This window comes from Phasianus colchicus, chromosome 1 (assembly GCF_987193195.1).
Source record: "Phasianus colchicus chromosome 1, bPhaCol1.hap1.1, whole genome shotgun sequence".
Classification (NCBI taxonomy): Eukaryota; Metazoa; Chordata; class Aves; order Galliformes; family Phasianidae; genus Phasianus; species Phasianus colchicus.
The window spans coordinates 84,721,680-84,748,646 of record NC_143436.1 but is presented as its reverse complement, the minus strand read 5'-3'; the positions used below and the strand labels follow the sequence as shown (position 1 = coordinate 84,748,646).

Sequence of the window (26,967 nt, the reverse complement as noted above, 5' to 3'; positions counted from 1 at the left end):
GCTGGTGGGAAGCAACTTTTCCCTCATCCCTTCTTAAGAATGGATAATGAAAAGCAATGGATATGAAAACTAACAAGTGGGTCTTCAATATCGATGAAGCGCTTAGCAGTAGCGACACCGTACACGTGCTGAGAAACACAAAGATTTATTATAGCCTGTGTCATTACAACGGACCCCAACTGGCCTTGTCAGCAGAGGGACAGCAAATGCAGAAGTCTGTAGAAACCTGAGGTTAATTACCAGATGAAGTCACCCCCAGGCAAGGACAGGCAGGAGCATAGTAAAGTAGGCTCCAGAATGCCCAGTTCCCTTCTCCCCACAGGGATGGCCCTGAGTGTTGTGTGGAATCCCATGCCTTGGGCAAACCAGTGCCTGCATGGCTTCAGGGCAGCACCAGAAAGCATTCCTTAGACAGGTGGCCAGGAGCAACAGCCACCTGCTCCTGGATCTCCTCTGGCTGCGTACTCCAGCCTTAACTGTCTTCAGCTGGCCAACAGCAGCTGCCCCGCTGCTGGAAGCGAGATGTCTGCAGGCTGCTAGCAAGCAGAGGGGGACAGCAGCTATGCGCTCCTTCCTTCTCATCCACAGGCCTCCTCCACAGGCTGCTTGCCCTAAGCGCAGAGCCCAACGTGAGCTTCTGCTCAATCCCACTCATCTAGTCAGAAACCCCTCTGCCTTCACACAGAGGGAGGAGAAAACGCACCAAGGAGAAGTCCAGCAGCCCACAGGAGCAAAACCAGGGGCTAGGTGGTCAATTTGCCAGCACGAACAAAGCCTGGGCACAGGGCAGGCAGGGTCCACAGCACCTATGCTATGAATGTATGCAGCAGGCATCAGTCCGCTGAGCTGCCAATTTGGCACTACCATGTAATTTGTACTAAATAACATTTCAAGAATGCAACACAAATAATGTAATGATAGCAATTAGACCCTTTACCAAGCAGAGCTGTATAAACCGTGCAGTCCAGTCATTTCTCAGAAGGTAAAAAGCACTTGACTAAGGAATCTGCACCTTGACAGGCACTAGAGGTGTGCAGGTATATATAATAATTGCATTCCTTGTGTATTAATGTTTGCATATAAGAAATGCATGCTGAGCTAGCATAACACCTCCTTCCTCAAATAATAACTAAGTTTCATACTGTGCCTGAAGTGCTCTTTATATAGTACGCAGAAATGGGTTATGTAAAGATTAGAGCTGTGAGAGCTGTTCGTAATGTAACTGAAAAGCTAGTAACAAAATCCATCGCAGCCTAGGCTTCCCCTGCACAAAACTCAGGCCAGCTTTACAGAAAGACCTGTGCATTTTTTCAGTTTTTTCACACTGAAATCTTATCGATTTCAGACCCAGAAAGGGAAAGGAAAATAGGAAGAGAATAATAAAATGGTAAGGAAAGAGTCTGGAAAAAAGAAAAAGGAAAAAAAAAAGCAGGAGCGGTACGATCACTTCCCTTTTTTCCATACAGCCACCCTTCTTTTCCACACTGCAAAAGGGGGAAATAGCCCCCGACTTGTAGGGGATGCATCTTGTTATGTGGGAGCCACAATATAAATTGTATGTAGTGAGGGGTGCTTAGATGCTTCTGTAAGCATGTGCATTGTTACTAGGAGATGGCTAGATGTGGCATCAGGATAATATTCCACCATTGTGTGGTGCTTTCCCATCTGATGTTGCTGTTTCCCCCATTAAAAAAAAAAAAAAAAAACCTAATAAAAAAGAAAATTAAAAAAGATACAATAATTGTTACTGCACACTCTAATGAATTATTGTGTTCGAGGTTCCTACAAAAAAAGTAATATTATACTCGGCTTATGTTTTAATTGATTTATTAATATTTTATCACAGGAATGTAATTTAAGCTCCTCATGATTTAGATCTCATAAACCTTTAGCATTTTGCAAATTCAAATTCCAATTTAAAGCCAGGGCGAGCAATTAACTTTTCTATCATCTTGTCAGGGGAGAAGGTTCGTGTTTAATTTGAGACAAAGTGACAGAAATATATATACACTGTATGTACTACTCCAATTTAATTTATGAGTCAGCACCATCCACCTTCCAAATGTAGATATAATGTAAGGGGAGGGAAAGAGGGGGAAGACCCAGGCATTGTGGCACTTGCCGTGATATCTGCCCCAAATTTGCTGTGAAAAAAAAACACCCCTGGTTTATTGAGATACTGGGATAGATTGATTACAGCCCGTTTTCAATCCTTTTGTTTTAATTTCTATTCACTCATCACTTTCTCATATAAAGCATGTTCTCTCAAATGTCAGCTCACAGTTCCCAGCCAGCGATGGGCAGTTGATGCCACAGCAGGTTCTTCAATAGCCTGTCCTATTCACTTCGTTTCCTGCCCCCAGCAGTCCTCCTAAAAGGCAGACACCAGGCAAAGAAAGCTCCCGGAAGATTGATATGGGTTAATACCTGTTGGGCCAAATCCTGCAGTCCTCACTGAAGTAGCAGCCTCACTGAAGTCTGTGCCACGTTACTTTGATTAAGGAGAAAACAGAAAGAGACGGTGCTGCTTAACTCTCACTGTTATTATTCCCCATTTCAAAGAACATTCCAGCCTCTTTACGTGTAACGAATAAAACCTGCAGCTTAAATTTGCATGGGCAAAAATTTGCATGAACAAAATAAACAGTTGGATAGCATTTGCATGTGCTGTTTCAGGAAAGGAAGGGAACGGCTAGTTTATGGCTCCCTGCCAGAGATTACACAGATCTGCAGTCCCCAAAGCACACAGCTTGGCTAAGCATTGCATAGGAGTTAGCTCATGAACTTAAAAGGCAGCCACTGAGAAGCTGCCCCACACACTACTATTGGTCTTAGCTATGCCTTTAAAAACTTTGCTGAAGCAAGCTCTACTTCAGCTTGCTGGAGGAGGAGAGTGTGTTTATCAGTGTGAACTTTAGCATGAATACAGAGACTCCTCAAAGCCCTGATGCAAAAGAGGCAATCACTTCAGAAGATGATCAGGAGCTCAGTTCCAACATTTCCACGCACAACCAAGTGCATGGGAGTCTCACAACTCCCAAATCCCTGGTGCTGTAGGCTCAGACCCAGACTTTCTAAGATACCAGAACAATTGGGTGCTCTTCTAATGTACAGCACTGTGGCACACGCTGCAGGCTCAGATCCAATTCTACGTCCAGAGTATGACTGTAACGCACAGCATTCGACAAGTGTGCCAGATTGGAGTAACATCAACAACAAAAAAAGCTCCTTAAAATTTCAACTGTTGGCCTTTATCATTCAAAGTACTTGAAAATAAAAATCAAACTGCTTTAATGGGAGGGAAGGAACACAACATTATTTTTTGTTTCAATAACTTCAGCCCATTTCACTGGAGTACTTAGGTATCTTTACTATAATTTTGTTTCTTTAGAAATAGAAAAGAATGCCTTTGTGCCAAATATATTGATTCCTTTATATGTATATATATATATACACACACACACATACATACATATATACACTTGCTGAGGAAAAGTTCATAGAAACTTTTATTCTAAAATTCCCTATACAGCCTTCTATTACCTTAAAGTTCTAATTTATGAAGCAGAAATCAGATTTCTGGTACAGTCACGATACAAAATCCAAGATGCAGAAGATCTCTGATATTCAGCCATACTTCTGACTCAATAAATGCTGGACTTCAAGCCAAACTTGAAAATCTTGTTTCATGCCCAACTCATTTATGAAGCTTCACTCTATTTCAGAGCCTTACCACTTTCTCAACTCAGGTAAAAAAAAAAAAAAAAAAAAAAAAAGCTTTGCTGTCATGCATATTTTTAGACAAATTATAGCAGAGTGTCTTGCAATTTCCATTACTTTGTGGTGTCTGCACTGCTGATAGACACCAGCCCACATTGGCATCGCTGCCGAGGTGTCCTAATACTTGTCTGAAAAATACTATTAACTGCACATCACAGGCATTTGAAGTGCATAAGAAAACTATAAACTTAATTACACTGGAGGACTAGTGTGATCTCACATGAAATTTGAGCTAGTGTTATTAAAAACAGAGAGATTGCATTTACTTAATGCTTCTTACAGTAAACCAGTCAATTTTAAACTTTCAAGGTTGTATAATCAGACAAAACAATATTGGGGGGAGGGGAGAATAAGCTGCCTGTGAAATTTACTAGTACAAGCATTTCCATGTCAAGCAGAAAAAAATTGTTTATTCTGCTAAAAAGAATATTCCTTGAATTACTATTGGATATGAAATAGGATAGCTATTCAGACTGCACAGGATAAAGATTTAGACTAAAATAATTGGTAGAAAAGATTGGTTGCTACACAGCGTCCTTCCTCATCCCACCCCCTAAGAAACACCAAACCTTTTTTGGATTTCAGCAAGCTTTTAAATTCTTGGATCCGTCCCTACAGCTGTCTAGCCATTACACCTTCTCATCACAGTGGGAACACTGCCTCCTCTTCCATGGGATACTCACTCACAGAAAAGAGAAGAACCTTTTTCCCTCACTCTTCTTCTGGTATCCAAGATTTAACTGTTCATGTCTATAGAGTGGGAAATCCTTCCACTTTCAAAACTGCAACTAGGGAAAACGAAACAAAAATAGGCCACATGAATCCACGGCACTTGATGACACACAGATTTTAGATACCGAGCTCAAGAGATGCTCTTTGGAATAAGTCTCACCCAGAAAGAGTCATTTCCCTATAGCTACCCTTGCCCTTTGCCAGACCTCAGTTAACAAGGGAGTGGCATTGTCTAATAATGGCTAGGAGAAGGAAAAACAAACAAACAAACAAACAAACAACACAATTGTTTGCCATCAGAGTGGCAGAAACTTTACTATACAATACCATTAAACCATTCTTTTTTCCTGGAACAAAAGCAAAATCAATCCCCTTCAGTTCTCTTCCCTTCCCACCAATGCTACTTCAGCCTTGGGGACACTGGTAAGGAAATTAGCATCAAAAACAAACTGATCACCAGGTAAACACTTGCTAAGCATGACTATCTCATAAAATTACTGAAGTTATAATTTTTTTTTTTTAAGGCAACAGCTTAAATCTGCTCATGACATGGATCTGCCTTGGGATCACATGAGGTGGACTCTGAAGTCAGAGTGTTGAATCCTAATTTTGAACATTGAATCACTTATTTAAAAACAGATCAGGAAAAAAAAAAAAATTGTTTGATCATCAAAGATATTTCCCAGAGTTGTGGCTCCTAAACAAGACTCAAATCTTATAATCTGTGCTGTTGGAAATTTTATGCAGAAATATTTGCTGTTCATGCTACATTATTTCAGATCTCCACGACAGACTTTGACTTAGGAAAAAAAAACCAAAAATGCTACCCTCACAGTTTTTTCAAAATCATCCATGCCTAAAGCAGCATAATAGTATGCAAAAGACAACTTTTCAGACTGAACTGACTTGCATATGATTTTAACTACAGCTCTTCCCATCAGCAAGCAATGTGCACCCACTCCAGTTAGATAAAAACACTACAGCTTTTAACACAGAAAGTAAAATTTGTCTAGTGATGAGTGCATCACTATAGTAGTATCACACCTAGGACTGAGTTCCTCAAAGTTCTCCCCTAGCCTGCATTAAATTGATGTAGAAATTCAAGATGAACCTCACATATGGGTAAAAAGGGGTAAAGAATCCCATTCTTGTCTTCCTGAAAGCCTGCATGAAAAAAAAAAAAAATGATGCCTTCACATAATCCTGCAAAATACAGTCTGAGAATCAGCACGGTTTTGGCTCATTAAAACAAAGAAAAACAAAACAGAAGGATACCAAAAACCTCACACCTTTCCTTAATTGGTAACTTAAGTGGACAATAAAAGAGATTAAGAACAGAAGCAGCACAATAACCCAGAGGCAGAGTTGCTGTTTCTGAAAGGGCACTCTTCAAAAAGTAGCTTCAGAAGTGCACCTACAAAATTCATGCATCACTTTATTTAACATTCATTTTCATGTTTGCCCAGGTTCATGTCAAGGGTACAGCAACCCAAGGTGTTTCCACTGCAAACTTTCATGTCCGTCGCAATTTTCCTTTTCAAATTCAATACAGTGAAATGAAATGAAGCAAAATGAAACAATCTTTATATACCAGTTCAGTTAGCATTCCCTAGCCCTCATTGTGCTGCATCTCTCATCAGCTCCCATTTACTCAGACAAGACAGAAAAGATTTGCAGATCCTATTACATTTTCCCACCCTATTTCCCATTCTGAGTGCAATTTTTTTTTCCTTCAAATAACACTGATTGTGTCAACTAGAGAGAAAAAAAAAAAAGAGAGAAGGAAAGAAACAAGCACTCTTTGTGTTCTCCTTATGGTAATAAAATATGAAAAGAAGAATGCACAAGAAAACAGCTAAATTCCCAGAGCTTAGAGAACTAACCTGGCCCAGTTCTACATAGAGCAGCATCGCAGCACAACTGCTGAAGTGTCAGGAAGAGAGAGTTGTGCCCACTTTTCTTAGTGAGTAACGTGGAACATAGTGTATTTTCTACCAAATGAAAGCCAAAATCTTGGGAACTGCTATTTTGGCAAGGGAGTGTCATTTACCTTCTCTCTCATTTTGCAAGTACACAATCACATTGCAGGCTGCTACTACCTCTTATTTTTTTCCCCCACTTCTTAGGGAAATAAGCAGAATGTTTTAAAAGGATTGAAGTAGAAAAGTTAAAAGGAGCCCCAGTGAACTCATAAGAGAACACAGAAACACTAGGTTTATTTGTAGCCCACCTATAGATCTCTGATTTTATAAGCAACTCAATTCAAGCACTTTTTCTTCAAGCATATGCAAACTCACCATAATCTTAAGAATGTGTTCTTTCTCAGCTTTCTCCTGCCACACTTATTAAACATTTTCCAATGTTTGCAGCAAGTAAGGCAATTGATTTTATAGAAAACAGCCTCCCACTAAGGAACCTATATTCTTTCTCAGCCACGTCCATTAGGTATAGTAAGAGAAGACTGGTTCCCACAGAAAATAGAATGCGATCATATAATTAACGAGTGCAGAAGCAGAGGGAAGTCAAATTAAGGCTGCTCAGTCAGCTTCAATTCTAGCATTCACAGTTTTGACTTCAGATAAGTGAAATATTCTTTCACCTTGCTTAGCTAGTGTATTTAATTCCCTGGATTTTTAAGTACATAACTGAAACAAGAATGTACTATACTCTAACATATCAGTGCTCTGTGATCATCAACAGGTTGACAGCCTTCAGACTCCCTTGACAGACCTCTTTCTCTCAAGTTCATTATGAAACTGATAATGGTAGTAGAACTCTCCTTATTTCCACAAAACAGCTATTATCAGGGTTGCAAGATACACAACTGACAAGAAAGGGGGGAAAAAAATCGACACAAAGGTCATTGATTCTTTTCAAAGCTTCATTTTGAACAAACCACGAAGGCCTAAGAAGTCTTAGAAGGTGCTATTATACTATTTTAGAAAGGGCAAAATGATTGGTATCAGACCTCTGAACGGCGAGCTCATAGTGGAAGTCCTCACTGAAAGTTACGTTTAAACCTAATAACATTAATTACAAATGGTTAAAACTCAGTCAACCTTCTAAGCAAATGAGAGAGGCTGCTGTAACAGTAACTGCCTCTAACAAAGGGAGAGAACATGCATGAGATGGAGCAAAAAGGAAAGCATTCCATAGGCTTTAAGCAGTTTGGAGTATCAGAAACACATCATTTTGACTTGTACAAATACAACAGAAACAGGATTTGAAGGAAAATCACATCTCATCCAAAAAATGGTGACTGATTAAGCTGAGCTCTTTCTTAATGTAATACTACATTTCGGAAGCTATGCCCATTCAGTTTAGAAGACAGAAATGCATTCGTGAGCTCCCAAAATTTTCTACACACTCCCACTACTCAAGATACAGAGATGCTGACAACAGCAGTTGTGAAAGACAGAAAAGTTTGCTGAAAGGCCAGGGAGAGAAACTGAGCCAAAAGCAGAGGTCTCTGCTATTAGGAATTTTGTCATCAGTAACAAAACACATCATCCTCCTCATCATCATCAGTGAAACTGAGAGCAAAACAGACTTGATTATTAATTGGAAGCAAAGATAACCTAGCTAGATTCCTTCCTGACAGATCTGAGGTGGTCTTTCTTGTACAACTCTCTGCCTTTATTAGAGCAGAAAACGTCCCACTTTGCTACAGCTCCTGCTGCAGCAGCCTTCTCTTTCACTGTGAGCACAAAGATTAATTCACCACACTGGAAGTAGAAAAAACCCAACCACTATTCATCTGGTTGTGTTCATAAAAAAGTACTACCTTCACCATATTCCCCAACATGCACCTCTCTCCTACGAATGTATACATTATAAACATCTAGGTCTGGAATTTACAGTCAACAAACAGCAATACAAACAACCACCAGAGAACGTATAAACATTTGTAGGAGCAAAAATACTCAGCCTGACTGCACCACACATGGTGGGTTTTTTTTTAAATCTTCGTTGCATAAGCTCAATAGGAGAAGACATTCAAAACAACTTTTCAAACACAGTGTGAGTGTGCTAGTTTATGTCAGTGGGGTTTCTTCCACGTACTTGTGTCACCATAAGACAATCGTGTGCACAGTGAGTTTTCTTGCTCTTTCGTTCCAGTCATGGCAGCTGGGCACAAGGAAGTGCCAGTCTGATGGAGTTACTGACTTTGAACCTTTGTAGTTCAAAAGAGAAGTTCTGTACGTTTTGTAACCTGAATGCAGGTCAGTAACTTTAAAAGGTCAGAGTGAACGTTTTAGATTTTTATGTCATTAAACCCCTCAGTTCCCAGTCCTGTGAATGCCAACGAGCAGACATCTTCTAGTGAGCCACAGAGCAGCTACTGTGCACCTCTGAAGGTCAGGTCCTCAAAAGGTGCAAAAGGAGTTTTGTAGAAACACCACCACCATACAGACAGGTGAATCCTCAATTCACTTGAGACCTGCTTTTTAAATCACAGGAGGCACAGATTTCTTTACTTGGATTTTGTCATTTGTTGCTAACCTATTACCCTAATGCCAAGGCAACTGAGCTTCCTCCATCCACTTGCTTCACTTTTTAGGGAGACACAAAATATTTTTGTGTTATCTTGCACAAATTTACTCAAGATCACAAGATTTGCTGATGCTCCATAATAACACAGATAACTCTCCATAATACATCACACTTCTATAACTCCTTTAATCCAGAGATATCAAAGCACTTTGCAAATAATACATTTGCCTTTTAACACTCCTCCCACATTCCATGTTAGGTCCGTATCATTATCCTTGTTTCACTATCAAGGAAAAGAGAAGCAGAGTAAGATAACGCAATTTAGCAGGGTTACAAAGAAAGTAGAAAAAATTGGAGCAGAATGTGATCTTTCTGACTAGCTCTGCAATCCACCAGAAGCCCAGTCATCTGAAATAGCGGAATGCAACACAGCTTATGATTATGCTTTGGGTGGATTTACAGCTGTACCACACAAATACTACAATGTGTGGTTTACGCTAACGGCTTTGCAAGTATCCTCTAACTATACAGCAACTTTTGAATTAGTAGAAGATAGGGGATATGGAAAATAACTAATACTAGCACAAGATCTGTGAGGCTTTATTTCCAAAGGATAAAACTCCCATTTGAAAATATCTGGTTGATAACAAAGAATATGCCTGAAGCAGCACAATAACTTTCAAACAAGTGCTCTTCCTCCTGGTGCAATTTTAGAGCCCAGCTTCCAAAAGACAAAAAAAAAAATAATAATAATAATTAAAAAAGATATCTGTGTGTAACTGTATTTCTGTGGGTACAGCAATCAAAGCAAGGATCTGCCTCACGGAAGGCTGTATGATGCCAAGAGATCACATAAAGAAGCCAGAGTTTTTTCCCCAACTACAGTTGACTGTACACACTCTCCCATTGTGTCTCATCAAAGAGCTGATGAGAGAGGAGTAGAGTGTACTGAAAAAGTAAACAGGGCCACTGACAACAAATGAAAGCAGAACAGTGATTCTATAGAAACTGCTTGCAGTCTGGGCTACTACACATCAAATCCAGATCTGAGGCCAACAGGCTGAGCTCTTCTAGAGCAGCATCTTGAGTAATAGCAAACTGATTCACTGTTAGTGTATGCAAAGCTTTGCATTAGTTTCAGAGGATTCTGATCCGAGAGAAAAGCATCTGCAGATTTGAGACCTTAGCTTCTTGTGCACATTGCTTTGAGCACTCAGATCACATACTCTTCTATTCCAACTATAGGGCACTGGACTTGAGAGCAGACCATTGGTTTAGCTTTCTAAAACCAGAATAAACCTATGAAAACAGATGAGCAATTGTGCCCATACACTTGGAAGTAAACTTGTTTTGAGTGTCTTCTGTCTCATGGAGTAGTCACAGTGCCAAGAAGGCAATATTATTGGTTTTTAGGCTTTGGTTTAAACTGTACTGATGCTTCACCTCTTACCTGAAATATATTTCAATTTTTTCCATGACTTCCCTTAGCCAACCATCCACAATGATTTCTTTTTCAAGAAAAACTTCTTTTGCACTTCATGCAATAACCTTCTACGACTGAAGTCCTTACAGAAGACTAATCTTTTCTCTTAATGACTTCAAAATCATCTCTTATGATCCTTTACCCACGACTTTTTATGAGCGAGCAGCTCTCTGCTCTGGGAATGTCATCTCCATTACTAACTGTAAAAAGTGGTGCTTATGTATCCCACACCAACAGTGAAACATAATCAAATAAGGAATGCTGGCTAGATATTAGACACTGAGCACAGCAAAATGGGCACACTGAATCTTCAGTAATTGTCAGAAGAACACAGCTTATTGAGAAGAGATCCAATTTCACCGGAACACAAAATTTTAATTTATAATTTAGCACTAAGGAGAAAGAGCAAAGGCAGCTTAACATACACTCCCAATGATAAGACACTCTACATTCCTACAGTTTGTAAAGGTATTATTCTGAAATACAATTTGAATGTTCATGCAGTACATGAATACTCACGCATTCAACCCTACATATACATGAAGAAGTGCCATCTATGTTACATTATTGATGTTCTAGTTACCAGTGCCTAAAAGTTGAGTGCTCATCAGATTGTAAAAGTCCTCTAATTTGTGATTTTCTGGTTTTGCATCTCAATTTCTCTAGTGGGGGTACTTGCATCCCACCCATTACAAGACCCCTCTGCAATATATTTGCCCAAATCAGTGCACTCGAACTCCAGCAGAAATTATCCAACAGCATGAGCCAGCTTGGAATAAAAGTCTGCCTTGCTGTGAAAGAAGACATTACTCCACCAGAACTATCACTCTCATTGCTTTTATCTTCTTTTTATTTATTTTTTAATGGAAGCAAAAACCCCTGTCATCTCACCTACTCTTTTAATAAGGAATGACTGCCGTGACTACCCCCATCTAGAACCACCATTCACTGCCAGCACCTCTGCTCTCCTCGTGTGCTTAGAGAACAACTGATTAGCACTTTGCATAATTAACCTGATTAGCACTGTGCATAATCAAACTGATTAGCACTTTGCATAATTAAAAAGAAATAATAATAATAACAATAATAAGCAGTAGGTAATAGCAAAAGCTGCTAGTCCCATTGCCTGTTCGTTAGCTCTAGGAATAGTTTACTGTGGCATACATTATTTTTTGCAACTTTTTTTTTTTTTTTTTTTTTTTTTTAAGAGGCACAAGCTCTTGAGGAATACAAGTTAAAAAATTATCATTTATTTTCAGATCATCAGTGAAAATACTGGTTGTTCCACATTACGACTTCAGATTCCTTGTAGCTCTCTGTGCTACTGCTGAAGACATATAATAGGAAGACCACAGAATTGCAGGGGTTGAAAGGGACCTTTAGAGATCATAGAATCCAGCCTCCCTGCTAAAGCAGTATTCCCTATGGCAGGTTGCACAAGAAGGCATCCAGACAGGTCCTGAATATCTCCACAGAAAGAAACTCCAACATCTCTCTGAGCAGCCTATGCAGTGCTCCACCACTCTGACAATAAAGAAGTTCTTCCTTGTGCTTGTATGGAACTTCCTGCATCCCAGTTTGTGCCTGTTGCCCCTTGTTCTGTTGTTGCTTGCCACTGAAGAGTCCACTCCTATTGACTTGACACCCTCATTGTAGATAATGAGATCCCCTTCCTGACTTCCCTTCTCCAGACTGAAGAGTCCAAGGTGTCTCATCCGTTCCTCACAGGGGAGATGCTCCAGGCCCTTAATCATCTTTGTTACCCTCCACTGAACTGTTTCTAGGAGATCCCTGTCCTTTTTGAACTGGAGAGCCCAGAACTGGACGCATAACTCCAAATGTGGTCTCACCAAAGCAGAGTAGAGGGGGAAGATCACCTCCCTCAAAGTGTTGGCTGCACCCTTTTTAACATGTCTCAGGATACCATGTATCCCCACAGTATATTATACAGTAGAAAGCTGTATTAACCTTATTATCAAGCTGGGCAAGGTAGAGACACGTGTATCCTCGGAAGTACATAGTCATCAAACAGAGGAAGTCTGGAGAGGAACATGGAGTTAATCATATTTCTGCACCTAATCCTGCATTGCTCTTCCCCAGTATGAACATGTTCTTGTCTGCCTAGGTGTTTTGAGTTCTTCTTGAAGAATCTACTTTTGGGAGACAAAGTACTGTCTTCGACAACTAGCTTCTCCTGCCTTCAGTAGGAATATCCCTGGTTAGTGTCTCAGAACACAGGTTTTCAGATTTTGAGAGGTAGCTGAAGTTACATGTATAAACTGCAAACTGCAAAAACATCTGTGTTAAATGTCTGCATTACTAGTGACTCAGCTCTAAGTTCCCTCCAGACAAGCTAGAACAGCAGTGTCCCACGTGAGCAAATTGTTAACATTTTCTGTTTGCTGATGTTACCTCATACCTCCCTCTCACCACTATGCCCTGTGTTTTGACATACTTTATTAACTTCATCTTTCTCTAGCATCCTCATATTAAAATTCAGATTCTTCTTGCATTCCCATCTTCACCTTACATCTCCTATCTGAGGTATTCTCCTCCAAGAATACCATGCATACTCAAGAATAACTTGAGCAGAATAAGGTATCCTTCCTCTATATGTGAAATATTCATTGCCAACCTTCCACAGTATCCTTACAATGATGTTGTCTACACTTCCCCATCAGGCAGAAGACTCGCAATGTGGTTTCTCTGCTGATAGCTCAACAAATAGTTTGGACAAGGGATAAACAGAGAGTGAAGCTCTGAGTGATCAGTTCATCTGCACTGCAGCTGCTTGGACAGGAACTGCTGCCTCTGGACTAAATGTGGCCCAGATGCACTCCACTGCATGGACCTGTTCTAGAACAATGAAAAAAATCCCCATTGAGCTACATTTTTTTTCCATAAATATTCCCTTATAAAATAAATCAATAAGAAACTGGATGGAAAGAGTAATAAAAGAACATCTTGTCATAATTAACTGGAAATCTGTTGCTCATGCAGAGGAGCCTCTCCCTTCTCTCATTCCATCACCCCAAACAACAGAACCAATATGAACAGCTAAGGGTGCAGAGCTAGTCCCTCATTTCACAAGTTGTTTAGTTTTTGAAGAAAAGTGTTTCTGTAGAGATTTTTCAAGTCCAAATGTTCCTGGGGAAGGTAGTTCCAGTAATTCTGGGAAGGAAGCCAATCTTTTGGCTTTATATGTAAATATTTAAACAACATTATTTTTTATATACTTACATTTTATACACATATACATATATGTCTTTAGGCTTCCAGACTTGCAAAAATGCAACTGAAAAAATATGCCCAAAGTACAGGTATTGGCTCCCCACTCTGAATTATGACAACTGACCATCAGAAACAAAAAAACAATAATGACTTCATAATAATTGAGCCATGTCATCTATGTTTGCTACTCTCTCCAAACAGAAGAACTGACAGATCAGAACTACAGATGCTAAGGTACAGAGATTAAAATCTTAATTATTTGCTCCTTAGAAGTGGCAAGAATGTAAGGTTCATCATTTTTAAATCTTTCAGAGCATAGATGGATGCTGAGCGCTCCACCCATAGGCGTGGGATCTCCAGCCTTTAAGGACACGTCCCTAGCACTTTAGTGCTCCAGGCTGCAGCTTTGTCACATTCAGAAAAGTCACTCTACTTCAGGCTTGAATCAGGTCCATATTTAAAAAAGAATTACTTGGTAGAAAATTCCAGCAAAAGACTGCAAACATACCCAACATTGAGGTTCAGTGAACAAAGTGAAGGAAAAAAATAAAAATAAAAAAAATAAAAGAGAGGGGCATATAAAATTGATATAGATGATTTAGGGAGCATAATGTACACAGCCAAGGCATATAATGAATAAATCAATCCATGAGAGTAAAATTTACCACATGGATTCCACCTGTACGGACTCATCCTAACACAAAGTACATGCATGTAAATTCATAGCTATATGGTTTAAAGCAATCATAAACATTATTTATGAATACAGTATTTACATATCATTTCAAATACACATATACACACAGCACAGCCATGTGAGTTCTGTGGAAAAGGCCGCAGAAGTATACACATATACACACATAAAAATGCATAGAAGAAAGGACCAAGAATAGGGCAAGTCTTAGAAAATGTTTTAATGGTTTTACAAAAAACCTTCACCCAAAGTTTGAGGGGGTTTTGCAATCTTACATTTTCTATTGCAAAATACACCTGCTTTCTTTTCTTTCTTTTTTCCCCCCTAAACTAAATATTTCTTCCATCTAATGACTCTCTTTATTAGACAGCATCTAATTTGCATACATTTACATACAATTTAACTGCTAGCTTGTGAGAACAAAGAAATGGCTCTGTATTGTACTGAAGGACAATACTCAGAAAAGGAAGGTATAAAAACCAGCTAGCTCGGTGGCTGTGTATTCTCTTTGTTTCAGAAATACCAGGATTTTTAAACACACCACTTAAAGGGTGAGAAAAGATTATTTCATCAAACAATGAGAAAAGATACAGCACAGCTCTCTTTTAACACATTCTCTCTCTGGCCTGGTTAATGGGATTTAAGGGTCCAAGATTTCTTTGCTTTCTTCTGTTTCCTTTATTAGAACTGATGGATTTAATTCTGTCACATATTTTACTTCATATTTTATTCCTATAACAATCTATGCTGAAGTTCAGCTCCAATGCTAATTCAATACTATCTTCCTTTCCTTACAGTCAGCCTGGAACAGGACTGAACGATCACTGATGGGCATGAAGTGGTCTGCCCTCAATGCCCAGTGCTAATGGATTTTAGAGTGAGTCTGCCAGAATTTTACCTTGTGGCAACAAGTACAGGGATAATGAAAACTTACCATGTAGCTGTCTGGGAATCAAGAGGAAGGGAAGCAGGGCTTAGCTCCACTTGTGAGAACAGGGAGGGACTGTGGTCAGAGTAAATGGAAGATGCAAGGGATGTGTCAAGCCCTCTAGTTCCCTACAAGAAGAGGAGAAAAGGATCTTTAAGATCTCACAAATGCAAAAGACAAAAAGTTTTAGGAACACTTAGCAGAAGCTGCAATACAAGCCCATCAGAAGCACGATACATCAGCAAAAGCTTTTTCTCCAAAGGCTTTGCAGTTGGAGAACTGTAGAGAACGGCTGCGGTTCTAATCCATGTGGAAGTGACATAAAAGTGCTGCAAGAAAAAAAAAAGCAGGATTGCAAGCTGCATGCTGCACATCCCCATATCCCATCAAACGCGTGAAAACTAGAGATGCAGAACCACCTGCCATTTGCTGCTGCCTATGTAGTGGAGCTGCTAGCTTCATCACCCAACTGCAATACCACCCAAGGTGTGGTATTTTGCATTCTGCAATCATCTGCTCAGTTCTGCTCACCCCAGTCACACTGGCTGTTCAGGCCAGGCAGCGGGCCCAGGGTTGGGGTGGTAGGCCTTCTCACAGAGGCCTTGCTGCAAAAGGAACACTGGCAGGAGATCTGCACTGCAAGCTGTACCTAGAGGAAACATGTGCTAGTGCTTCCCTGATGTACCTCACTGGCACTCAAAATACATTATAGATTACTTGCAGACACAAATTTTAATTTAAAGCTGGTTGAAATGTTAATGAAGTTGTAGCTGTTTTTCAAAGGGGAGAATTCCCTACTGCTTACAAAAATGTTTTCTTCCCTTTTTCCCCCCTCCTGTCTGTTCAGCTTCTAATGGTGTATAGCAACCAAACCTCATAAAAGAAATTAATCAAGCCTTCACATGTTCCCTTTTTCAAGGATAGAAAGGTTGAGGTGTCATCTTCAGAGTTTGTCATGCATACCAAAACGCAGGTTTTAGCAAACAGTGAAGAAAGTAAATTTCAAAGCCAAAGTTCATTTAGCTGTCACATACCGTATTTACAGCTTATGCTGTAAATACTATTGGGTTACTATTTCCAGTACCGTACCAACTGCAGTTTAAGTTAATTTAAATTGCTGCAACAATCCTACCTTTCTCTTGCCTCTTTCCTCTGACACACATGCCTGACCCCATCCTTGAGCCAGAATCAGATAATTTTCTGGTCCAGGGAATTTTCACCTGAATGAAATTTCTTTTTTTTTTCTTTTTTTTCTTTTTCTTTTCTTTTTTTTTTTTTTTCTTTTTCAGACAAATCAACTTCCAGTCACGAAATTCTGGGGTTAGAGCTAAGGAGGCTGCAAAAACACACACGTGAAGGGACAGCAACAGAGAGGCTTCAACATCAGTCAATTTAAGCTTCCATGGACCTACATCTTGAGATGTCTCAGACTGCTTTGGTAAAAAGAAAGGTTCCTATCACATCACTGGAAACCAAAGCAATCATGGTTTTACAGGTTTAAAGAAAAGCCATCACCTCACATGCTAACCTAAAATAAACTGACGGGCTATACAGATCATGCAGAACAGATGCAGTCTGCTTTGATGAAAAATAGCTTGAGATAATGGTGCACTGCTACAATCTGCACCAGGGGCAATTTCCAAGTGGCAGATTGAATTAGCCTCAAGTGACATGCATTACAGTAATGCTTCCCTGAGGCAATAAGGCAAGGTCCCACATTGAAAAGGAAAGAATGGAGCTTTCTTGCCAAAGGCAAATGATAAAGCGCACGATTAAGAACCACTGTTACCAGGACATTCAGAAGCTCCTGAAAATCCTTCAAAGACTTCAGAAAATACATTTGGAAATAAAGAGCAGGACTTTTCTTTTACATCTCTGCAGTTATGATATTAAGCATCCCTTTTGCTATTTTTTCCCAGAGTACACGCATTAATTCTGGCCAGAGTGGAATCTAAGCTTTCTAACCACCACCATTTCCAAAGTCACTCTGCCCTAGCAGTTGTGCAGGAAGCTGCAGGATGTAACTCTGGGTTTCAGATGAATACAGAAGACACTGCGGGCCAGATCTCATCCTTCAGTTTGCTTGCTCTAAGGATAACAGACAATTTGGAGCATTTAATCTCTACACTAGAGAGATCCTATGGCGGTAAATAATCACCCAGCACCATCATCTATGATTTCTTCAGGAGAAGGAGTCACTAATGAACAGCTTCACTAGTCAGGTAACAACCATAGATGATTCATCGTAACCGGAAGACACAGTAACTCAGAAAATTAAAAGAGTCAGTGTGGACACCTGATAGTCATCAGCTCAACAGCCATAGTTGTCTCCTTAGATTTTGCATTAGACCTCATGGGTGGGATTATCAGAAAGGAGCAACAGCATGATTTTCTTTCCACTAGAATTATGGGGAAATAGTTCTAGTTGAATCTATCAGCAGCACATTCAGACCCGTGCCAAATGTTTTTGAAAATCCTCCCTCTTCCCAGCCTGTGTAGAAAATGGGGAGAAACAGAAGTACAGCACAAAGAATTCCACCAGCTTGTGCCTGGGTAGCAACAAGTTGCAGCTTGTACAATTCTGTCAAGTTAAAGATGCTGAGAATTCCCTTCTAAATACAAACAATATTTCTGAAGCTAGCAAATTCTTTCAAGCATTCACTTTGATTTGATAAATTATATTAAATACAATTTGCCTCATCAGTATTTTAAAACATGATAGCTAGAGCATGAATAGGTCATTTTTATACACACAACTAAAATCTATCCAGTCGTGTATATAGTGCAGATTATGTATGCAAGCCCACACTCCCCGAGATAACAAAATTACTCAGCTTGCAAACCAAGCCAGTCACAAACTGCGTAGTCGCAGATAGTGAAGTCAAGCCGGAGCCAATCAGTCCTGCTAAGCAGCTGCTATCTCAGTTGCTTATTAGTTCACCAGCACACTAACCACCACCAAAGGTTTCAGATTGGCTTGCAGCACGCACAGAGCAACACCGGGACCGCTTTCAAAACACTGCAGAAATGCAACCACACATGAATGCTATCAAAGTGAGAGGGTAGGAGAGAAACTCATTTTTAAATTTTCGTAAAAGATTTTATTTTTTTTAAACACTGAAGAGAAAGCCCTTACTCTTGAATACAATAACAGAATTGTGCTGTTTAGTGTCAGAATGCTAAGTTCCATTTTTAATGGGAAAAAGTGTATAATCATCATCCTGATTTAGATAGGTTTTAGGTCAACCTTAGCTACATATAAATGAATGTTTTGCTCAAATTAAAGGATAATTTTAATTAGGACACCTTGTTAGACATCCTGTTGTTCTCTTTAATGGACTTTCTCAATTATGAGAAGGAACACCTCTCCATTCACCTGTGACTCAAGTTAAGGTAAAGATTATGCTGAATAAATATACAAAGAAAAATATTTATCCTGCAATAGATATCCTTATTTCTGTTGATCTTTACTTGGCAACTTCCATATTAAAAAGGCAGGCTTCAGAATTCAGCACCCATTACACACCTGTTTAAAAACCACTTGAAGCATCGGAACCAGCCAAATGCATCTCAATTAAGCAGAAACATTGGCACTGCTGTCCCAAGTAAGGAACACCCATTGCCATTTGCTCTCATTAGGTTAAACAAGATTCCTGGGACATAGCTGAATTCCTGATTATGTGCATTGCAAATAGATGGGGAACAACAGAACAATAAAATTTAGCTCAGCACAGCCTTCTGTCCAGTCATCAAGCACAGCGTATGGGGAGAATGAAGCTCTGGGAAGTGCCCAGGAGCTGTGTGCAGCATACACTGTATTCACTCTTCTGGCAAGAACCTGCTTGGTTGACATGACTGAGAGATACAGGGTAGGATTTCTTCTCCGAAAAGTCAGTGAGATTAAGAGCTGATTCTCTGTTCCCTAGCACTTCTCTGTCTGTACTTGAAATTAGTTTAACTTACATGATTTTATTTGTTGGTCAGAATCATAATATGCTAGTTTCTTTATTCAATTCAGTGTTAAATCCGTCACTGATTGCTTGATTTCGTAGGAGTTCGCTGATGGAATGACAAGCCCAGAAAACAAAATCTTTGTACATAGATCAGACAGGGTACTGCAAGCTTCAAAATATTTTTGTCAACTTATTTTAAGTGTCTTCCAGAGGGACCAACCACATGGCTAACAGAAGAATCTTGTCTCTGTCATCCATTTAACCCACTGGCCTCTGTCAAGGATGCAGACATGCTTGCCAATAAGTGACAAGTCGAGTGGTCTTTTTCCAAAAACTCAACAATACATTTCAGGGTGGTGCCATTAGAAAGCCAATACACAGAATCAAAGCAGAGTAGTAGTGATTAAGAAGCAAGTCTGGAATAGTTCTAATATCCACGCTCAATCCTCTGTAATCCCACTTCATTATCAATTTATTAACTTCCTTTGTTGTCCTTTCTGTCATCCAACTGTGCTAGTCACTAATAGATCTTAGTTTTGAAAGTGTTCTACACCATGAGCACAAGAAGTGAGCATCCTTCATAAAATTGATCAGCTAACTGTATCCAAGTAAAGGGTGTACAGTCTCTAAACTAAAAACTTAAAGATATAAGAAAAGATGGTTTAGCACTGTAAACACTACTTAGTTTATAACTCATATCTGGGATATTAGTAGGCTGGGGAAAGAAAAATTATTAAACACTTCTCATCTTTGCCACATAGATTTCATATGAACATAAATACTGTTTATTTTCTTGTACTATTTGTACTTAGTGTAGAATTCACAATTATTTAGTGCCTACAACAGTGAAGTAAGTATTAATACATGAAATAAAGTGTTCTGGGAATAAGATATCAGCTATCAATAGCTACTGATCTAAAATTATGTTTATTTTCAAGACAATTGTAAGAGTGGAAGAAGTTTTCCTGTTCTGCCTAGCTCTAAAAGGTACCAAGAAATCCTAAGACAGCTGCTTGCATGGTCAGCCTTTGCATGTGTTTTTTTTTTTTTTTGTATTTGTTAATTTTTGTTACCAATAAAATATATATTTTCGCATAGAAACAACACTTTCTGACTTTCTATTGCTCTTTACATACAAATCCATGAGTGCTGTATTCACTGTGGTGCTTCCCTTCCATACTCCTACTAATCTTAACAAGAATGCTGGGCACTCAAAACTCCTGAAATAAATACTTCATATTTATTCTCCATCATTTTATTCACAAGGGTAGCTGCTTATAGCAAAAATGCTTTACAACAACATTCCCAAACCTTGAGGGCCACAGTCCTTATTAAGGCTTAAATTAAGAAACAGCTAGCTTCTCCTCTAGTATTGGTGGCTCAAGATTTGTTAGTTGGGTCACTTCCAGACAACAAGTGCTACCACTGTGAACGGACGTTTTTATTGGTAGGCATTTTTTAGTAACCAGAATGGAGTAGCAAAGTGGGAACATGGGTGAAAACAAAGCAAGCCCTCAAACAAAATCAACAGATCACCACAGGACATCAGAAGAATCAAGATGAGACACCATCTCGTTGACCATTACTCTATTTGTAATAGTGACTTGGGGTCAAATGGAATTCTAGTATTCATCTTCCTTTGTACCTTTACTTGGCAATGTTCAAAGATGTTCAGCAGCACCACTTTCATAGACATGGTGATAAACTACCCTGTATTACCTGTACCTAATCACACACACAAAAACAACTTAAAAGTAAATTTCACTAAATCTGAAGTAGCTGTCTTCTGTGCTTTAAAAACAAAGAGGAGCATCTGCTCTGTGCTACACTCATTGAAAAAGTGGGGAAAAAAATGTTTTATACATTTCAACTGCCATTTCCTTCCCTTCTGCTGAAAGGGAAGCATATATCAGACCCTGAGGGAAGTCACTACAAGACCCCTCAAACGCCTCAGTTCACCAAAATGAAGAGACCTGCAAACTGATGCCTTAACCATGGACCATTCCAGAGAAGGAAAGACTTTGCTTCTATCACAGATATCCATATTGCATCATCTCCTCATATTTGATATAAATAAGAGATGCAGGTTAAAAGGAGAGAAAAAAAAAATCAGCAACTTCTAATTGCATGCAATAGCAGCTTTCAAACCTGTTCCAAATAAACAAAGTACGAGTTCATAATTACACTTGTATTAAGAAATATACTCCTTTCCACTGTCAGAACCCCACAGTGGAGTGGCACCTTTCAAGACAAAGTGCAGAACTGCAGCCTTGAAACAGAAACTAAACTTGTGAAAGCAAAGAGCAAGAAATGAGCTGTGGGGAAAATGGAGAAGACAAAAACAGACGGAATTAAGAACCTTAATACAGCCCTTATCTCTCCAGCAGGACCGCAGAGAGACAAGACAAAAGGCACATAAACTTTATGCACAAAGTGAGGGGAAGTCAGTGGAGGGATATATTAGAAAAATTAATGTTTCAATATGCCATCTTGTAATATCATATTGAAAACCACACCGCTGTGTGTTACTGTATTTGACCAAGTGCACCATCGTGTTTAATTTGAACTTTGATTATGATAAATCACATGATACAGGAAGGCAACCAAGTGATTCACAGTCCCTTTTGAAATCTTACCCTATTAAAATTTGACTGTAGAAGCAACATTTTAACCAATGTCTAGGGACACTACACCAGAGGAAGGGAACAGAAATATTGAAGAGCATATCCTGGGACTATTTGGTCATTTGTTAGATATGAATAGTAACTTTGCTGTGCCAGCAGTTACTGTTGGACTAAGCAGTAGATAGATTTGGTACATGCATACAATACAGCAAACCATGGGCTACCCAATTTTCTAAGGACTGCACAAACACTCTGCACACCTGAGCACAATTAAGTCTCACTGATTATGAAGAGGAGAGTCTGTAGTGGCAGGGCATTGGCTTGAAGGAGAGACATAAAGCTGTTTGTGCTCACTGCCACCAACATTACAGCAGGCACCAGTAATGAGGTGGCTAGACTAGGAGGGGAGTGAGATACAGACCTCTAATGCTTTATCAGCTCCAAGACCAACGCTGGTTTTGGCACTACTTCCATTCACCAACAAACAAACAAAAAACACAACTTAAAAAAATACCCAAGCAGGTGCTAGCAATCTGAGAGACCACATGCCAGCTACAGCTGCTTCAAACTGAATCAATTACATCTGCCTAAACAGTCCCAGGACATTGAACCCAATGAAGAGTACCACAGGTTAAATGGAGACCCAGTACTTTGGGATTTTAACACTCCATTAAATTAAGGTGGAAGTTCCCTAGCAGAATTCAGGAGAGGATATTCATGCAGACTATGAATCACATGGTCATACACAGCCTACAATAACATGGAAGCTGGAAGACAGCATATGCATAACACTTGAATACGCAGTAAAAGCCCTTTGGAAATAATGCCTTAACATTTTTCTGAAACAGCCTGACAGCACTGCCTTGTTTCCCAAAACACTGGGTGCAGTACATTTGCTTGAACATGCTCTTGGGATTGGGACTTCACTCCAAACCTTGTTTGTACAAAAAGGGGCCAAGCAGCTGGGAAATTCTGGAGTGTAGTGTGTCCTCATTAGCTCCCATCTGCCATCAGAACTCAGCTCATGGCAAGTTTGGCTAAGTCCTGGTGTTCTCAGGTCCAAATCTGGGTCAGTTTTAATTACACTATACAGAATTCAGCGTGCAGTTTTTAAATCCTTATTATACAGCGCAGAAGAACGGGCAGCTCTCCAACTAATCAATTTTTTAAAAGTACATATATAAAAATTTTAAACCAGGCTAGACAGACAGTGGGTGGAAGAGAAAAAAAAGTATAAGCGAGTACAGGGGTTAGTTAAGAGAACTGTTAGCAAAAGTGGGTCACCAGCAAGTTCTGCTTTAAAACTTCAAAGGAAGGGGAAAAAGAAAAAAAAAACTCTTCATTTTTTTAAGACAGAGAAACTGATATACAAGATGTATATGATTCACACTGCTTTTAGCATCAGCATGGGTTTCACACAACAATACTACAGCCAGATCACTATAAAGTGAAAGAAAGACTCTTATGGCTACAGGTCCAATAGTAGGCACTGGCTGACCTACTCCCACATCTTTTAACAATCTTACTGCCCTTCTTGAGAAAATGCTTCCCCCTACGGACAGAAATGAAGCCTTTACCCCACAGTTATAGAAAAGGTGTGGTGGTTAGTTCAATGCTCGTCTTCAATGTGGTAATGAATTGCTGCATATAACTCTCAATCCTTGTACAATCAGACTAGTCCAAAAACCACTAACTGCCATTTATTTTCCCTTTTTCTATGCCCTCAAATAGCCATCGGCCAGGTCAGGACTTGAAAAGAGTTTTGCTTGCCAGGCTGCTGGCAAACAAAACAACAGGAAGAACAGAGAATTGCATGTTTTTCACTTGGGATAGGATAACATGCCAAATCTGATCTATGTAAATTGGGCTAAAATCTACTTTCAGAGTCAACAATCAGAATCTGTCCTGCTTAGAGTCTTTGTCAGATGCAAGGGAGCAAATGGAAGTCTTCTGTGACAGCTACATACATAAAGATAGTTCAAGAATGGAGAAGGATGATCAAGGAACAGTGTAAATAGCAATGAAATGATATATGCTTGTTAGAATAGTATAATATTCTGCCACCACTACACAAAAAATAACCTTCAAAGGTTTCCATGTTTGTTTTAACCATGCCAATGAACAAGTTCCCCGTTAAAGAAAGATTTCCCTTTGCACATCTTTTTAGTATTGTCAAAGCCTTCACTTCAGATCTACAGCCTAGCAAAAAGCACAACACAATCCTGCTTCTCCTTTGCAAGGAAATCTTCAGTTAGTGATTCTTGCATACAGTTCCAACTCATAGGTGAGTCTTGTTTATCCTTCCACACTGAGAAGCATGCTGCTGACTATTTCATGATCAACCAGAGCTACAATGCTAGAGTAACTAGGCAATATTTTCTCTTTAAAAGAAAGCTTTTTCTTTAATGTAACCACTCTCCCTCACACATCTCCTCCAATATATGAAAACCCACAAATCAAACTTACGTCATACAACAACTCACGCAGAAATCAAAGGAAGAAAACCATACTACAAGAACTTCACAATCTTTGATGCCATCAGCCTCTCCATTACAACAGCAGATCTCAAATTCTGGAAGGTTTTTTGCCTGTACCACCTGGCCAGTCTCAGGCTCTAACTATCCCCACCTGGGCCCACTTGTATAAATTATGAAAATTAGCCTTACCCTCTCTGAGTTAATTTCAATTTAGTTGAGCTAGCACTGGAAAAAAACAAAAATAAAAATAATTTTGAAAAGAAAGCTGAAGCCACGATTAATAAGGACAATAAGATTACCTCATGCAAATCTCATTCTTAATTTTTTTTTTTTAAACATAACTTTTTGCTGCTAAGTTTCTGTGCAAAGCAACAGGATAACCACATGCAGGAGAACATTAACATAACAAATGCTAGTAAACATAGCCCAGATGTTATAATTTCATCATTCTTTTAACGGAAGAAAAATTTATGTGCTCCAGTGTGTGCTTGGACTATGCTTTCCCTTAAAGCAGTGACAATGCAGACAGGTATGCTTGATGGACCCTTGAAGACATGCCCCTCAGTAACTATGCAGAGCAGACAACCTGTAAGACACACAGCAAAGAATAAAATAAAAATGCTACCTAGAGCTGTACGTGCTTTGGAATGCTGACAAGGAAGTTCAGTCATGAAACAGGCTGACTACTTAAGAGCCTGGGAAGGAAGGGCTCTGCGCTTTGGAAGGAAAATTCAGCTTCTATTTGATTTTGTTACGTATGTTACATACCATCTGTCAACGGTAGGTATATTAAATGATTCTACATCTTTCTTTTGCCCCTCTGCTTTTCCTCATCTTCCATTTGACATGTATCAACAAGCCACTTCAAAGGCAGGAGCCAAAGATGGCTAGCAAGCACTGAAGTGGACTTCTACTATGCTCTGACTAATCTTAAAAACCACAAGTATGACAAAATGCGTCACTCAGTACCCGCTCAGATGGTTGAACTATAGAGTAGAAACTATAGAGTAGAATGAACAGCAGCCTCTGAAGAGACTTTGCATTTCCCTGTCTGGACACACGGAAGGTGCAGCATGCAAAACAAGACAAAAAAAAAAAAACACAGACTCCAGAGTGAAAGCTCTGCCCATGCTTACAATCCTCAAGACGAACTCTTTTTCCCTCTCTCCTCCCTCCAAAAATGTGTTCAGACATGATCCATTTCAAAGTCGCTAAACCCATTAGGTTTTCTAACCAATACTGCAGCCACCTCAGAGCTACCTTCTGTCACACTATCTTGATCAAAGTATATTTGGTAGCTCAGAATTATGACCATAAACCCTACAGGCTCTCTGATATTTCTGAATAATCCGTGTTACGTTTGTATAGCAAAGCTCCCAAACGAGCACATCTTCCTGCTGCAATTCTGTTCATGAGGAAATGGTGAAAGATCTGGCATGGCATATGAATGCAGATGTACTACTCTACAATAACAAAGCAAGAATGCCCCCCTGAAATAGGGGACGTTTTATTTTGGAGGCTGTCAGCCCCTGAGAATATTGAAGACATGAGTAATTTATAACATGAACTAAACCATGGGGGTCCCAAGTAAGAAATTAAAAACAGACTCGGCAAAAACATCTCTATTAAAACTTGATGCTACTATATCCAACAACCTTCCTATATCTACAAGTAGAATCTTACATAATCCTCTGACTGGGAGTCCTTTTGACTAGATGAGCTGGAATGCCTGAGAAAACAGCGCGATCTATAAACAGAATGAGTTTCTCAACTTTATTGTCCTTGGTTGTGAGAATTTAAGCCATACCTTTAACATTTGAATGTCATTTCTCTATTGCATTTTATCTGTGAGTGGGTGGTTTTGGTATTACATGGTCTGCGTAAAATGAATCAGTGCATAAAACACAACACCTATTATCATGTGTTTCATAAGCACCCAATCCATGGCTAGTGTGTGCTATGCAGCAGTTATTATTACCAGCTAACAGCATGCCCTACACTAACAGAAGAAATCCTACAGAGCTAATTTCTGAGAATTTTAGGAACAGTGGAGCAGGATTTAGAGGCATCTGACAAATTTCTGTATTCCCTGTACCTGCAGAGGAGGAGGTAGCCTGTAGTGAGGAGATGGTATCAAGAAGGCACTAAACAAGGCCAACCAAAGGATCACAAGTGTTTTTCTAAGGAATAAATACCATATGTGTTCAAATGTCCTCAAATAAAAACCATGCCCTGACTAAAGTGATGCCAATATGCAAGTTGCTAACAACTTCAGCGCAGTCTAGTTTTCAGACAGCATAACAAAAGACAGTAAAAACACACACAGTTCTAGAGACATCTCCATTTATTCCACTATTTGATAGTCAAATATCTTAGGTTAATCTCAGATATTGAATTCTGAAGGCCCTCTGTGATGAAGTAAGAGTATAACCCACATTTAAGGCTGTAAAGGAAGTGATAGCAGATAAAGACAAAATGACAATTAAAAGAAAGTTTACAATATGCTGCTTTTGTATATGACATACAAACAGCAACTATCCCCAGTTATTCTCTAGATGAGGAAACAAAAAG

At 39.4% G+C, this 26,967-nt stretch overlaps 1 protein-coding gene and 1 long non-coding RNA gene across 11 annotated transcripts in view; one reads left to right on the top strand and one right to left on the bottom strand.

Moving 5' to 3' along the window:
- The window catches only part of ZBTB20 (zinc finger and BTB domain containing 20), a 473,540-nt gene that overhangs the window by 364,728 nt on the left and 81,845 nt on the right, over positions 1-26,967 (bottom strand). The gene's annotated exons all lie outside the window — the stretch shown is intronic.
- LOC116242305 (uncharacterized) lies at positions 12,282-17,941 on the top strand. Its single transcript, XR_004169712.2, has 3 exons — positions 12,282-13,954; positions 15,212-15,291; positions 16,632-17,941. It is a non-coding gene; the product is annotated as an uncharacterized LOC116242305 (long non-coding RNA).